Here is a 15455-nt window from a genome sequence, read left to right on the forward strand (position 1 = left end):
GCACTCGCTTTTTCCCATAGAAATGCACTACCGGAAGTCAATTTCGGACTGGTTGCTGTCTGCTTCAATTTGCGTCAGCGCACTAGTGCCACTTGAACCTCTAGCGTACATTATAATAACTATATGATTACAAAGTGTTCAAAAGCATTTATATTTTCCATATAAAAATTGAAAAGATGTTTATTTTGACACACAAACCCGTTTTATGTACTTATTTGTTCATTTAATTCTCATTTTGTAGTATTTGCGTCAACACTTACATCGCGTGTTGAGAATTCTGTTATCTGGCAACGCTGATAACGCGCGGCCGGCGGTGCTTGGCTTTGGCTGCATGCGGGTGCCCCCGCGTCAGCTTCCGCGCGAGCGTTCATAGCGCGTCGCGTTTTCGCGTGCAGAAAAACGCGCCAAACACTCAGTTGGGAAACTCGCCGTCGAAACCTGGGCCGCTGGCGTCCACCGAGACCGAGCTAAATACGACAACAGCGCCACTCTATCATTTGTGTGTACTGTGGTCACATTGAGCTTTTAGAAAGCATGTTTTTGTGTAAAAACAGAGGGAACAGACTCTTTTTGTGTGAAATTTTTGGAGTTTAGTACAAAATGAGGGGCGCGTGATGTTTCTGCACTTTAGTTTGCAAGGTTTTGCGGAGCAATTAATATTGTTTTTATACAACCATGCCTCAGCGGTGCTTTCAGGTAGCGCGTCCCGACCCAGGTGCATTTTCACTTCGACAGTAATCCGCGACCCGTCCGCTGGGGAGACAGGAGTGGCACCCTTGTAACCTCTTCCGCTGTATCTGTTTCGGCGCCAAAATGGCCCGATAAAGCCAAAAGAGAAGTAACGTGCATTTCCTCGAGGGGCCGCAGCGGGAGAAATGGCGGCGTTGTGTTCGCCATTAGCTCGGTTGTGGAGGACAGAGGAGGATAGCTGCTGGATTGGACGAGTGCGGTCGTGTTTTTGGGCGCTCCGTGTTTTCGACGTGGAAGACGCCTTGGCACGGACGGACTGCTGGGCCAGAATACCCTCTGAGCTTCTGGGTGAGAAACGCATGTCTCTTTGTAATATTCAGAGACGACAGGAAAGTTTTATCGATTGATTTATATCGCACAAACGAGTGAAGAAACCGGTGGGAGCTAGGCCTAACGCTCAGGCCGAACGCGGCCATGCAGCCGCAACAGGACGAGGATATGGCTAGAGACGAAGATCGTTCTAGAATGCACGACGAGAATATTCGCCGGTATCTCGAGGACCTAGCGAAGCAAAAAAGGAAGAAGTGGACGCGGACAACGCAGCTAAAGCGGCGGGTGGCAAACTGCCAGGAGTCGAAAGTACAACCGCAAGCTGAAGAAGGAGTTCACCGCGGCGGTTAAAAAGGATAGCCGAACTCACACGGTCATACTGAGGGTACGTGAACTAAACGTCAACGGCCTCTCGAGAGGACATCTTTTAGGCGAAATCGCTAAAGCTGCAGGAGTGCAGGTTGCGGAAGCTTTCGCGGAGGACAGCCTATATATAAACAGCGCAAGCAACACAATCTCCATTCGCACGGACAACTCTGAGCGAGCAGGCAGGTACGTCGAGATCAAGGAGATCATAAGCAACAACAAGAAGATAGAAGTCCACGGACATGGAGCCACCCCGGGCGAATTTCAGCGAATAGTACTGACTAACATGTACTACCCGACGGACGTAGTCGACGAAGCCGAACCGTTGAAGCACGTGGTCAACTGCAACAAGCACACGGTGATCGTAGACGTGAAACGGATGGGAAGATCGATCCTGATTACCTTGGGAACAAGCAAGCTCCCCGCGTACATTAAGTTCTTCGGAGGAGTGTTCCCCTTCCACATCTATCGAGAATCCAAGAGAGCATGCATGAAATGCTGGAGATTAGGACACAGAATGGACGTATGCCCCGAGAAGGACAACGGAAGGTGCCCCAACTGTGGGGAATTTCACGAACACCCGCCAAGAGTCAGAGGTGTAAGAACGGAATACACGTGCACTCCTCGCTGCCTCATGTGTGATGGTCAGCATTACACCGCCTGCAGGGAATGCAAGCAAAGATACGTAGAATTTCAGACGCCACGAGAAGCGAGAGAGAGAGAACCTTGCCAAAGAAGACAGACTTCACAGCAACTCTGCCAGGCCAAGAACCCAAGGGAGAAACTGCGCCCAAACCCAAGGAGGGATATGCGCAAGCACTCCGAAAGCAAGAAACTGACAAGAAGGAAACGGAATTGGATAAGCTCCGCAAGGAGATGGAAAGGAAATTCGACCCCATGCGCATAGAGTATCAAACTCTAAAGAGGGAAAAGCTTGCTGCGGAAAGGGAAATCCAGGAACTTCGACAAAAGCTCCAAGAAGCCACGACCCCGCAGTGACAAGAAGCCGGACCATCTGAAATGCAGACGCAGCCAGTGACACGGGACCCGAGAAAGAAGGCGGCACTAGTGATGCAAATGGAAACCGAAGACGCACAATCCGAAGTACGTGTTGCCAAGAAACGAAGAAGCAGAGCCGACTACGAAAGCACGGACGTGTCGGTATGCACGGATGCAGAGGATGGCTCGAACACACGCAAAAGGACGGACGAATTGTACGCAATGATGCGAGACGTGATCAAGGGAATGTCCGCTCTGAACGACAGTGTGAGCACTCTGCAGAACAACGTTAGCGCTCTAAAGAACACTGTGATTGCACTACAGAACTCGTGCGAGGAGAGATTCCGCAAGATTGAGACGCACATAGGACTGATACCGTCAGCGTCACACGCCCAAAATGGAAGGTAGAGGCGGACTCAATATCTGGCAGTGGAATGCGGGAGGTCTTGGTACCAAGATCAACTCGCTCAAGATGATACTGATGGACAGCAAACCACCACCCGATATACTGGCACTTCAAGAAACGGATACGAACGGCAGTATACCCGGATACGACAGGTTTGACACGGAACAAGGCACAACGGGGAAAAACATTTGCAGGTTCGTCAGGCGAGACTTGGCCGTCAAAAAGCACACAGTCTCGATGGACGGACCCACTAAACTCATAGTCACCGAAATTCTCCCCAAACGCAAAAAGCAACGAAGTCTGTTCATATGCAACATGTACTCCAGCCCGAAAGATACATCTGCGGATTGCGCGCAAGTTTTCAAAGCACTCAATCCACTGCTAGTAGATAACGCCGCCATAGTGTTAGGGGACTTTAATGCGCACCACACAATATGGGGGTATAGAACGGACTCAGTCAAAGGCAAATCAGTCATAGATGCAGCAGACAGGTACAACGCAGTCCTACTCAACGACGTAACGTACCCCACAAGAATAGGCAACAGCGAGCAAAGAAATGTTACGCCGGATCTTGCCTTCTCGGTCGACCTGGAAGATGTCGTCCGGAAGAACACGCTAGAGAATTCAGGGAGCGACCACTATATCATTGAAGTTCAGGCTACGCTTCCGGGCTACGCTCCACACAAGGCAAGAATACAAGCCTGCGTAGACTGGGACAAGTTCCGACGAGAGCGCGAAAACAGAGTCTTCACAAGCATCGAGGAATGGAGCGCCACGGTTGTAGAAGACGCGGCGAAAGCAACGAGGCAGGTCGAAAACCCCACGCAAGCAGAAACTGTCGACTCCAGGCTCGGAAATATGTTAGAAGCGTATTATTCTTTATACAACAGGTGGAAGAGCACTGGTAAACGCTACAGCAAGCTGAGGAAAAGAGCGTCAAGGTTATACAAAGACATTGAAGACTATGCCAAACAGCTAAACCACCAGAAATGGCAGCAAGTTTGCGACGAAGCGCAGAACATGCTCCACACGAAGAGCCCGTGGCATCTGTTTCGCAAGATACTGGCCCCGGAAAACACCAAGCCGGAAACGCAAAAACTTCTCATCAAGTTAATGAGAGACTATGTGGGAAACACGGAAGACCTCATTGCCGACCTTTACGCCAGATACGTAGATGCTCCACCGGAAGCAGGGGCAAATGACGTAAGCTACTCAGGAAACAGCAACCCGTTATTAGACGCTCCAATCAAGGAACACAAAATAAGACGGGCACTAGCTAAACTCAATGTTTCCACTGCTCCTGGAGAAGACAAAGTCAACAACAGAATGCTAAAGAACCTAAACAACAATTCAGTGCGGTGCCTCACTAATTACTTTAACGAAATCTGGGCATCAGGTGTCATTCCAAAGGCCTTCAAACACGCGACGGTGTGTTTCATCCCCAAGCCCGGCAAGCCTCTGACCATCGACAATCTAAGACCAATCTCACTCACCTCGTGCGTGGGTAAGGTACTAGAACGCATCATACAAACAAGGATTCAAGAGTACATGGAAGAACACAACTTATTCACGGAGCACATGTTTGGATTTAGAAAACACCTATCCACGCAAGATGTGCTTCTCCAACTCAAGGAAGGTGTACGCAAGCAGAAATGGACAGCACTAGCTGCACTCGACCTTAGAAAGGCCTTTGATCGAGTCTCTCACGTCGCCATCCTACGACAAGTGTCTGCACTCAACCTGGGCGAGAGAACATTCAACTACATCAAGGATTTCTTACAGAACAGGACGGCCAAAATACAACTAGAAGGAGAGCTAACCGACGAATGAGAAGTCAACAAAGGAAGAGGAACACTCCAGGGATCGGTAATATCGCCGCTACTCTTTAATTTGATAATGATCCCCTTGTCAAGGAAGCTTCAAGGAGTTGAAGGACTCAAACATGCAGTGTACGCCGATGATATAACACTCTGGACTGCTCTGCCGTCACCGTCTAGAAACAACGTTATAAACGCTGGCATAAAGATTGTACGACAAGAAGCGAAAGAGGCTGGACTCGAATGTGCCGCCGATAAATCAGTGCTACTAGTCCGGACATCAAAGAATCGCAAGTTAAGGGGGAACGAAGAATTCTACATCAAACTATAGAGGATGGACATTCCACGAGCGGATCAAGTAAAGATTTTGGGGATGATAGTATCTATCGAGGATCGAAACAGAGAAGCGCTTACTAAATTAAAGAAGCAGGCGGATAATGTCGCGCGACTCATAAGGCGCACATCCAAAAGAAGTTACGGACTCAGAAAAAGTGGAACGTGTAGGCTAGTGCACGCCTTCACATTAAGTAGAATAATGTACGCTGCACCCTACATGAACTTAAAGAAGGCAGAGGAAGACTCCCTAGATGTCATTATAAGAAGATCTTTCAAGGCTGCGTAGGGGATTAGTCAGAAAACATCTAACGACGGCCTCGATCAAATGGGGATACACAACACTTTCGATGAAATTAGAAAGGCACAAAGACAGGTGCAAATCCAGTGACTATCACAAACCCGAACTGGAAGGCGGGTCCTACAGGACATAGGTGTTTCACTAATGGATCAGGAAATGCAGGAGAAACACTCTATACGACAAGAACGGACTGACACAGTACGGAGTATTCCCCTTCCAAAGAATATGAGTTCGGCGCACAACTCAGGAAGAAGGCTACCTAGAGCCAAAGCTCTGAACAAGCTGCACGAAGGAAAGGTGCACATCTTCCACGCCGATGCTGGATTCTATCCAGGCAGGCCAGGAAAATTTGTAATAGCAGTACACAATGCGAGAAAAGCTTCAATGGCCACAATCAGCGCCAAGTCGATAGAGGAAGCCGAGGAAGCAGCCATCGCCCTTGCGAGAGTACAAGCAGCAAGAAGAGGAGAAATGTACGCCATCGTCACAGGCGACTTCAAGAAAGCCATCACCAATACAAGTTTGAGAAGAGTTGAACTAGCAGCATACAAGCTCTACGCCAGAGCCCGGATCAGCAACGAAGCAAACCATATGTTATTTTGGGTGCCCGGACACTCCGGGCGCACAGGAAACGTAACGGTCCACATGCTGGTGGTACGCGGTCTTCATCTCCGTACTACTGGCAGAATGGGCCTCCCCACGACACATGGGGACCATAACTACAGCACCTCGACAAACACAATGGGGCCTGCAGATTATGGTGAAATCCTCGAGAGACTCCGGCTACGAAGACAGACGTTGGCAGCTCCACACAAGAAGCTCAGCCGACTCCAAGAAAGTGACTGGAGAAGACCTCCAACTTCGAAACAACACCACTGCCCACATACTAAAGAGGTCTTTAGTGGCAAGTGTGAAGACTGCGGCAACCAGGAAGAAGGAACCTGGCGGCACGTGTACTGGGAATGCCCTGCAAACCCGCTACCTGCCACCCTCCGGATAGAAGATGGCCTACCGGTATGGGAAACCTTACTGGCCGCCGAAGACATCGGCACGCAACTGGAAGTCATCTCCAGGGCGCAGAAGATCGAAGACAAGTGGAAGAAACGCCTATTCATGAGACAGTCCCATACCGCCAACCCTTCGAACCCGTCAACTAGACTTCGGTCTATTGTTTGGTTCAATAAAGTTTCCAACAACAACAATGTGGAGGACAGATCGGGGCCACTTCAGAGCAGTCTCTGTGGCAGTTTCCCAACTGAGTAGTTCTAGTAACGTCGGCTTTAGCAATAAAAACGGGCGCCGCATGGCAGCGCGCGGCAGTATCGCTAGCAACCGGTGCAGGCGTCCCTACGTCACTATGACGTACACGCCTCGCGGCGCGGCGCCGCTCCGATCTGGAGCTCTAATCTGCACACTTGGCGAAAAAGTCGGCGAGAAATTCGGCGGCTATGATTAGCCGGAGCCAGGGTCAAGTGTGGCGTTGGCCAATCGCGGCGACCATATTTTTCGCCGACGTTTTCCCCGAGTGTCCAGCTAAGGGCCCCTGGTCGGCCAGATATTTGCGCGCGGTGCGCCTAGCGGCGAGCGGCGGAGAAGCAAATATGGCGACCGTTTGTTTGATCGCTTCGGTATGGGTTCGGTGCACTGCGCGCCTCAAATGTTCTCGTGAGAACGTTCTAGTCTGCGGAATTATTCAAACTACCAAGGTGACACGGAGGGGTTGTGAAATCACCATCACAACTAGCAACAGGCGAGTCTTCACGAGCAACAATAACTGTGCCGAGAAGTCGCGGTATGACTCCGAGCGAGATTGGATTGGTGTTAGTGGTTTCAGTTCAATGTGGAGAATCTGTTTTCCGGAACGTTACTGCCACAGCCGATGAAGGAGTTAACACAAGGGATGTAGAAAGGATGCCGAAACGGTGCACTTTGCACAGGAGAGACCGTTGGCGTGGTCAGGATTGTCGACCCAACCATTCGATGCCGCCGGGAGACGATGAAACGTGTTGCGTGTTTCAGAGTTTCTCTGCTGGGTTAGTATTTTGGACTCCGTTACTAGGTATTTACTACCATGCATAATATTTTTATGATGCTGGGGGATAACACTTTGTCACTGCTCATTTCAATGTGACGGACATAACACCTGATAATTATTGCATTCGGTGTGACTTCCTTGGCATGAAGTCAATAAGGCATCTCCGTGTACTTTCGAACGAAAGCGCCAAGTCTCTCATGAAAACTGGTCGCGTCTTATAAAAGCGATTTGCGCTAGCCTTTACTCTTCCTTCTTGGCCTCTTGGGACCCCTGAATGCCGATAGACAGTTGTATCGTGGGTAGCGCTATTTTGAGAGCGAAGGAGAAGAGGGAAAAGGGCTACTGGGCGCTTTCTCCCTTGCTGCTGCGTTAGAAAAGTTTAAAGTCCCGGATGAGATGTTTCGCCGGTGTTGGATCTATGCATTGCCCGAACTTCGTTCGCGCTTTCTTCTCTGTTTTAAACTTTTAAATTTAATTAAAGCCACGACCTTTGATGGCGACAGTCCCCTGGTCATCGGGACACAATTGTTCAGTTATAGCGTGCACGCATAACGAAAGAAAGCGTCGAATACTGTTCGGCGACCTATGTAGCTTGCACGGAATCCGGCAAGTGCGGCTGCAATGCCTTTAAGCTCCATCGTTTCCCACATGACCCCGATCTGCGGCGGCAGTGGATACGTCCCTAAACCGAAAAGATTTTTCCCCAACGCCATCCCCTCGACTGTGCTCGGAACATTTTGACAATGGAGCGCGCATTGAAAGCCGTACCGCCGATGAACATGGGGTACGCTCGAAAGGTGCGTGCAAGTTTTCTCGTTGTAATTTCTGGCTCAGCTTAAAACTTTTTTGTAACTGAATTTATCTTAATATTATAATATTTGGAAGTGGTGACGCTGACTCGATTTTATCATCTACAACACTTAGTTTAAGGCTCATTTCCGCCATCCGGTGTGGCTGGAAATGTTTCAAGAGTCCATTCTATCGATTTTCTTGAATCGCGATCTCCTGCGCGATACAAGAGAGCCGTAAACCTATGTTGACCGTCACGACGCGACTAGATTCTTCTAACTTTCAAAATTAGTAATAATGTATCTGGAAACAAACCTTCAATCTCTGTTGCTGAGAGTTGAAACATGCTCATGCATTTATATCAAATCGTTGAATCATTGATCGACTTGCTCCGGCAATAGGGCCATCTCGACTTTGCTGTTTTCAGTTCTCAACCAGGGTTGGGCAGAAATGCTCAAAATGTATTTGGAAATACAAATACTGGCATACATTAAAATAGTAGCTAAAATACTGATTCTAAAATATATTTGTAAAAATATATCGCGGTACGTATCGCAAATACATTTTAAATAGACGCAAAAAGTCTTTGGAAATACAAATACAGGAATACATTTTAGGGAGGGCGGAAATACAAATACAGAAATACTGATACTGCAACACATTTTTCAAATTTGTTTGAGACGGCAATTGAGATGAAGCTTGAAGTTAGAAGTGGAAGTTTTTGATACCAAAAATTACTTTACCGTAGGCTTGGCACTTTGCCTTGAAAGTAGTGGTTTCGGACGACGAGGGATCTTCAGTGAGCACAAAAAAAACTTTCCATCAAGGACTGACCGTGGTCCTTTCCCTGACACCCTGTGCGTCTGACGAGGGATACGAAAAGACTTCGACCTCTAAATAAATTCTGTCACCCTAAATCCCATCAAAACGTCACCACGCCCCTGTCCAATAAGGACGCCCCTGTCAATATTGATCACATGACGTCACGGTGGTATGAACTGGTATTCTCTATCTGCCAGGTGGGGCCTCCAACATGAAACTTTACCACGCTGCTGTATGAAAGGACAATACGTACTTTCGTTGTAGGTTACCTTGTTGAAGGTCGTGCAAGCAGTGTCATTTGGAATTTTTATGAATAGTCGACCACCTGGAGCATTCTGGAACACATGTCTTATCTTCTGTAATGGTTGAAAAAACGACACGGTGGCATCCCAGTTGTGAAGGTCCTTCCTGCTGACCCTCCGCCACCGACGCATAGATTGCAGTCCTTAAGTTTCGCCTAGTACCATCGAAACAAAGACCTCGTGGGTTGCGACCTGATATTGCCGGCACATGTGCGAGCTCTCTGAGAAACAGCGATTCGGCACAGCGAGGCCAGGTCTGGCCTCCTTCCTGGGTTTCGCATCACCAGAGCAGCGGGTCGCGTTCACGTCGGCTGATGACGTACCCTTGAGCCGTGCAATATTACGGGCGCAGCCGCAGACGCATTCGAATATGTATTAAACTTCACCGCGTGAGTCATCCTACTATTCCAAGTCAGCCTCCACCAGGCTCGTGCTGCAACGGACTGTGACTCAGCTTTTCCGGCTGAGTGTAGTGTGTACGCTAAGGCAATAGAGACGGTTAGCAGTGGGCATTGGATGCCAGCAAACAATGACTGAAGAAATGCCTACCTAAGGACCTGCGGCAGAAGATGCTCTGACTCGTGGCATCGACTGGTTGGAATTTTTGACTACGCGATACTTCTCAGAAGAGAGAAGGGAATGCATAAAAAATAGTTTGGAGAATCGGAAGGAACCTTGGACAGCATGGTAACAATGCCCCAGCATCTCCTTGACCCTAATCCCTCAGAAGTAAAAAAAAAAGAAAAGAATATGCGTTTGGACTTGCTTTTTTTTTTTGGAGGGGGGGGTATTTTTTTAAGAAATGTAACGAAATACACTTCATCCTGATTGTATCGCGATACGAAGAAACATTCGAACTGTATTGCGATACAGGAACACGGATAGTGGTGAGAAAAATGTATCGCGATACAGAAATACAGATACGAATTGTATTTCTGAAATACTATCGCGATACATTCAGATTAATAACACACGCGTAATAGTCAACGGAATTTATCGACCCCCAAACGCTGACACGTCAGTTTTGTAAGATATAAAAGAGTATTTTTTACTGCATGTTAAAAACCACAATAAGGTCGTTCTTGCTGGCGATTTTAACTTACCCTACATCAACTGGAAAATTTTGCATCCAGGATCGGATGAAATGAAAAGTGCAGAAGCATTGCTTGATATCACTTTTACGTTTAATCTCAACCAACTTGTATGCAAACCAACAAGAGTTCAGGGTTCTTCGCAATCTCTACTTGATCTCGTCCTGGTTAGCAGCGAGCTTTCCGACGACAGTGATGTAGACGTTTGCGATGGTATCAGCGATCATAAGATGGTTGTCGCCTCTTTGCCCCTAACAATGCGCAATCGTGATTTAACAACTACTATTCCTGTAACGGCTTCATGAATGCAGATGATGTTTCCACTTGAGATCGTCTCGAACTTCCCCTCGATTTATTTTGCTTGCTTTCAGGAACAGAAACTGTGTGCATGAATGACCTGCGGAACTCATTTAAGACAACCGTTGTCGAATGCATTCCTAAATATGTTCCAACAAAAAATTTAAAACTAAACAGGAAAAATTCTTGGATTACATTAAAGATAATCCAAACTGGCCATAGCATTTCAAGATTGCGGAAACAATTAAGAAAACAACCTTACTAACAGACAAATATCGCCTTATTGAACTGAACCAAACCCATAAACAAATGATATCCTCAGCTAAGGCACAATACTTCAACGATACACTTCCAAACTTTTTGGTATTCTCATCAAAAAAAAAAAAATCGAAGCAACAGACGGCAAACAGTTTCCTAATAAATGGTACTTTAACACAAGAAGCATCCGTAATTTCTGAAGGCCTATGTAGTAATTTTGTTTCTGTGTTCGCCAATGATAACCCTTATTTACCACCTGTTGAAAATTCAGATGATATACCAGCGACTGATGAACTGCACATATTGGAAGAAAGTATCTCGCCCTTATTGTTTAACCTTGATAAAAAAAAAGGTCCTAACCCAGATTTAATTCTCACCGCCTTTTTGAAGCGATATGCTGAATGGATTTCTAAATACTCGATGTAATCTTCCAAAACTCCATGTCTCTCGGTTCCCTTTCTGATGACTGGAAAGTTTCGAAAACAGTTCCCACCCTAAAATCCCGAAAGGAAACAAACGTCACAAACTATCGACCATTATCAATGACTTCCCAATGCTCTAAGATACTAGACCATATCATATGCTCGCACATCACCAACCATCTAGAAGTTCACTCTATAATAACTAAAGAATAGCATGGTTTATAAAGAGGATTTTCATCTGTAACACAACTTCTTGAAACAACCCACGAACTTGGCGAATGCTTAAATAACCGTTCTCAGACAGATGTCATCTTTCTAGACCTAGCAAAAGCTTTCGAAAAGGTATCCCACGACAAACGTTTAGCTAAATTAGACACAATCCTTAAATCAGACTCGTTATTCAAATGGTTCGAGAATTGCCTTAAGGGTAGGAGACAGTATGTTACATCCAACAATAACGTCTCTAGCGTATCACCAGTACCTCAGGAGTGTTTCATGGCACAGTTATGGCACTATCGTTTTTAATTTCTAGTAATGATAACGTGAAAACTATCGATGTTCGCAGATGATTGGTACTATACTCTGAATTAAAAACACATAATGATCAAATAAACGTAAACATAACTTGGAAAAAATATGTAACTGGTGCAGTGATTGGCAAATGACATTAAATGAAAAGAAATATGCAAGCATGATCATCTCGCGTAAAAAATCCCCACTTGTGTTTGACTATGAGTTGTCCGGACAGAAGCTTAGCAGCGTAACTCAGCATAAATACCTAGGACTTTTCTCTTCCGAACTTAAATGGGACAACCTCATCGATTACATAGTAAACAGAGCCAACAGCAAGCTATGGTATTTAAAACGAATCTTGAAGGATGCTACGTCTACCACTAACCTGCTCGCTTATGAAGTATTAATTCGCCCCATTCTTGATTATGCGAGCGTTGTATAAAATCCGTTTTAAAAAACAGACAAATTAGATATGGTTCAGGGAAGAGCACTTAGGTATGTCTTCAACAAATTCGGACGAAACCATTCCCCTTCAAAGCTAATGTGCCAAACTGATTTAATACAGTTGCAAACTAGAAGAAAACTAGCTCGCTTTACAACCCTGTTTCAAATCATCAACCACTCCATTAAAGTCACACAGGACAAATACGAAATTTAAGCGACTAGAACAAATCCCAGATTTGCACACTCGGAAACGATTATTGAACACCGGTCTCGAATTGATTCCTTTAAATACTGATTTTTTTCCACGGATAACATCGGAGTGGAAAAAGCTACCTAGGCATGTCGTTGACTGTGATAATGTTTCTTTGTTTTTAAACCAACTCGCACCTTATGTATAAATAGCTTGTTTTGTAGCGAGAACAGCACTGTAACTATTACTACATTATCGAGACTGGCCTTTAGTTTTTATTGGTGCTGCGGGACCTTAACTTTTGTGTTTGAGTGAATTGCAGACAGTTTTCTTTTCAACGTGCTTTGAGGCTTGCCTTGCTCTGATGTCGATTCTATTCTATACTTCATTTCTCAGTGTCATAGCGTTGTATTAGAACGTGACCGCTTTGTCTTATCATTGTTCATTCTGTGTTGACTTGTGCCACTCCTATTGTATTCCTCGCAAGGGATGATAGTATTGTTAAATTTTTAAAAAACAGTAAAGGTCGGTTCACACAGGGGTGTTTTTCTACGTTACGTTACGTTCCAACCGGTTACGTAGCACTGGCAAGTCACAGGGACATCCGTGCTTCGAATGGAGTGTAGCGACCGGTTCGAGGGGTAGCTCTGCACGCGACGTACGATACACGAATATCCCGATGACTCATCACGTAACGTAAGAAGTCATAAGCAAACGCCCCTCTGTGAACCAACCATAAGGGTGATTATGGGCTGATATAATATACTAGATGCATGACGATGATGATGGCATGATGAAGAGGGTGAAGAGCCTCAGGCCTGGCAGAGGTCTTCACGATGATGGTCTTCGCGAGTCCGCCACGAGCTGCGGACTTCGAACAGGCCAGCCTCGAGCGCCTGGCGAGGGCTTCCTTCTTGCCCGGCATGCTAACGATCCGGCCAAATTTCCGGTGACGCAGGGAGTCCTGCAACCCCGTGATGGAGCTCCAGGGGTTGGCGCCTGTTTTGACCGGGCGGCGGACTTCGCGAAAGCAGGCTTTGATGTCTCCCAGCTTGTGTTCGAGCTTGTAACCGAGCAGCTTGAACACTCTATCGATCGAAGACATGGTGGGAGGCTGGGAGCCACTGGTGGCGGTTGGCTCTCTGACGACGAAAAAAAACTCATCTTTCGTCCAACTGCCTTCCTCTTCTACCGTAACAAACAGTAATATTAAACTACCCAAATAACACATGTCGTTTATAAGACGCCTACATCAGGCCACATACGGTCAATAAACGTCTTGAGCTGAAATGCAGACACCTTGCAGACGTTATATCTAAGACAGAGTGAAAACGTCGGTGCTAAGCGGTTTGGTAAACGTGACGAAACGTTTTCCGATCAATGTCAAATTCGACCCGCCTTCAACACGTCTTCATTCGTCTATAGTTAGATATACATTAATTTATATGGGCTTAAAGGTTTTGGAACATATACTAAAAATAATATATAAAACTTTCTACAACATGGCTCAGAAATTTCGGATTGAATGTTGGCGTACAAAAAACACCTTTCAAGAAGTACGGAAGCCAAATTCTGGAGTTCATTTATTTGCTTCAACATCAAGCAGGTAGCGGTAGAACATCAAAAACATGAATATTTTGTTGCAAAAAGCAGAAAAACATATTTTACACTCAATGAACGATAACGAAGAACACCTGCTTTTTGGTTATGAAGCCTCAATGGAATGTTGTGACGGCATCGTCCTCCCGACGTCAGCGCCACAATATTGGAAGTTTTTCACTCACTAGTACAGATTACCTAGCCCAGAACGTAATACCAAAAGTATGGTGAAGAAAGCCAAAGCACAGTTGGCAACCTTGGATTCACTCCGCCAGCCAATCGCTTCCACTCATCCTCACGTCATTGACGGCACGGCCTGACGAGCTTTCTTTTTAACATGGCGCGAGTTGCTTTTAACGTCATTTTTGCCGAGGGATGCCGACCTCTCGAAGTAACCCGGGTTTACGTCGCAGAGCTGTGCCGGTATCCCTTTTCGTGCGCGGTAGTTCCTATGCTGCGATGTGAGAATTTAGCGATCGTCTCGCCGTTGACCCACTTGGACGATCGCGTAAAGGCCCATTCACACACTTGCAACCGAGTACGACCGAGAGACGAGACCTGTTGAAACCTCTTAAAATTTCTTGGGAAGAGAGAATACGCTGGCACGCTGGCGCTATCTATGCGGTGACCCTGGAACTGCATTTCACAGGAGCGAAAGTTTTGCGGGATTTCCGAAATCAAATGTGCGTAATACCTATGAGAAAGGCTCGTTTATTACGTTCACAAAAGTTTTTCGAGCCGAGAAAGAAAGGATATTGCGCGATAGAAATAGAAAATATGCCGGACAGCCAAGTTTAAACTGCTACTCAATTGATGGTACCAGTGTGTCCTCTCGCCATAAGAAATATTAGGAAGTTCCAAGGCACTCTGTTCTAAGAGGTCACAAATGTGTGAACGGGCCTTAAGTAGGGATGTCGCGAACCACCCTAGGTCCGAATTCGGAAGGTTTCGATATTTTCGAACCGTACCAAGGTTCGACTTCGAAGAGTTTGCAACTTTCGAACATCGTGGAGTTTCGAATTCGAAAAGTTCGAAGCTTTCACGGTTACTTGAAGTTCGGGTTCGAATATCGAATATTTCTTTTACTTGAGGTTCGAGAAATTCAAAGATTTCGAACTTTCCTAACTTGAAATTCGAGAGATTCGAAAATTTTGAATTTCTGGGGATCTGAAGTTCGAGAAATCGAAGCTTTCGAATTTCTTTAAATCTGAAGTTTGAGAAAATCGAAGATTTCGAATTTATTTGGATCTGAAATTTGAAAAATCGAACGTTTCGAATTTTTATAGACATAAAGTACGAAAAATTCGAAGATTTCGATTTCTTGCTACATAAAGTGCGAAGGTTTCGATTCTCTTTTAAAGCTAAACCAAAAAAAAAAAATTTGAAGACTGAATTTTTTTTAAGTTCAAGTTCCCAAAGTTCGAAGTCCGGTTTTCATGTTCCTCCACAGT

At 46.0% G+C, this 15455-nt stretch overlaps 1 pseudogene; it reads left to right on the plus strand.

The window, feature by feature from the left end:
* Window positions 1–1164: 1164 nt before the first annotated feature.
* Window positions 1165–2028, plus strand: LOC115331056 (annotated as a pseudogene).
* Window positions 2029–15455: the final 13427 nt, after the last annotated feature.

This window comes from Ixodes scapularis, unplaced genomic scaffold, assembly GCF_016920785.2.
Source record: "Ixodes scapularis isolate PalLabHiFi unplaced genomic scaffold, ASM1692078v2 PGA_scaffold2__306_contigs__length_199485367, whole genome shotgun sequence".
Lineage (NCBI taxonomy): Eukaryota > Metazoa > Arthropoda > Arachnida > Ixodida > Ixodidae > Ixodes > Ixodes scapularis.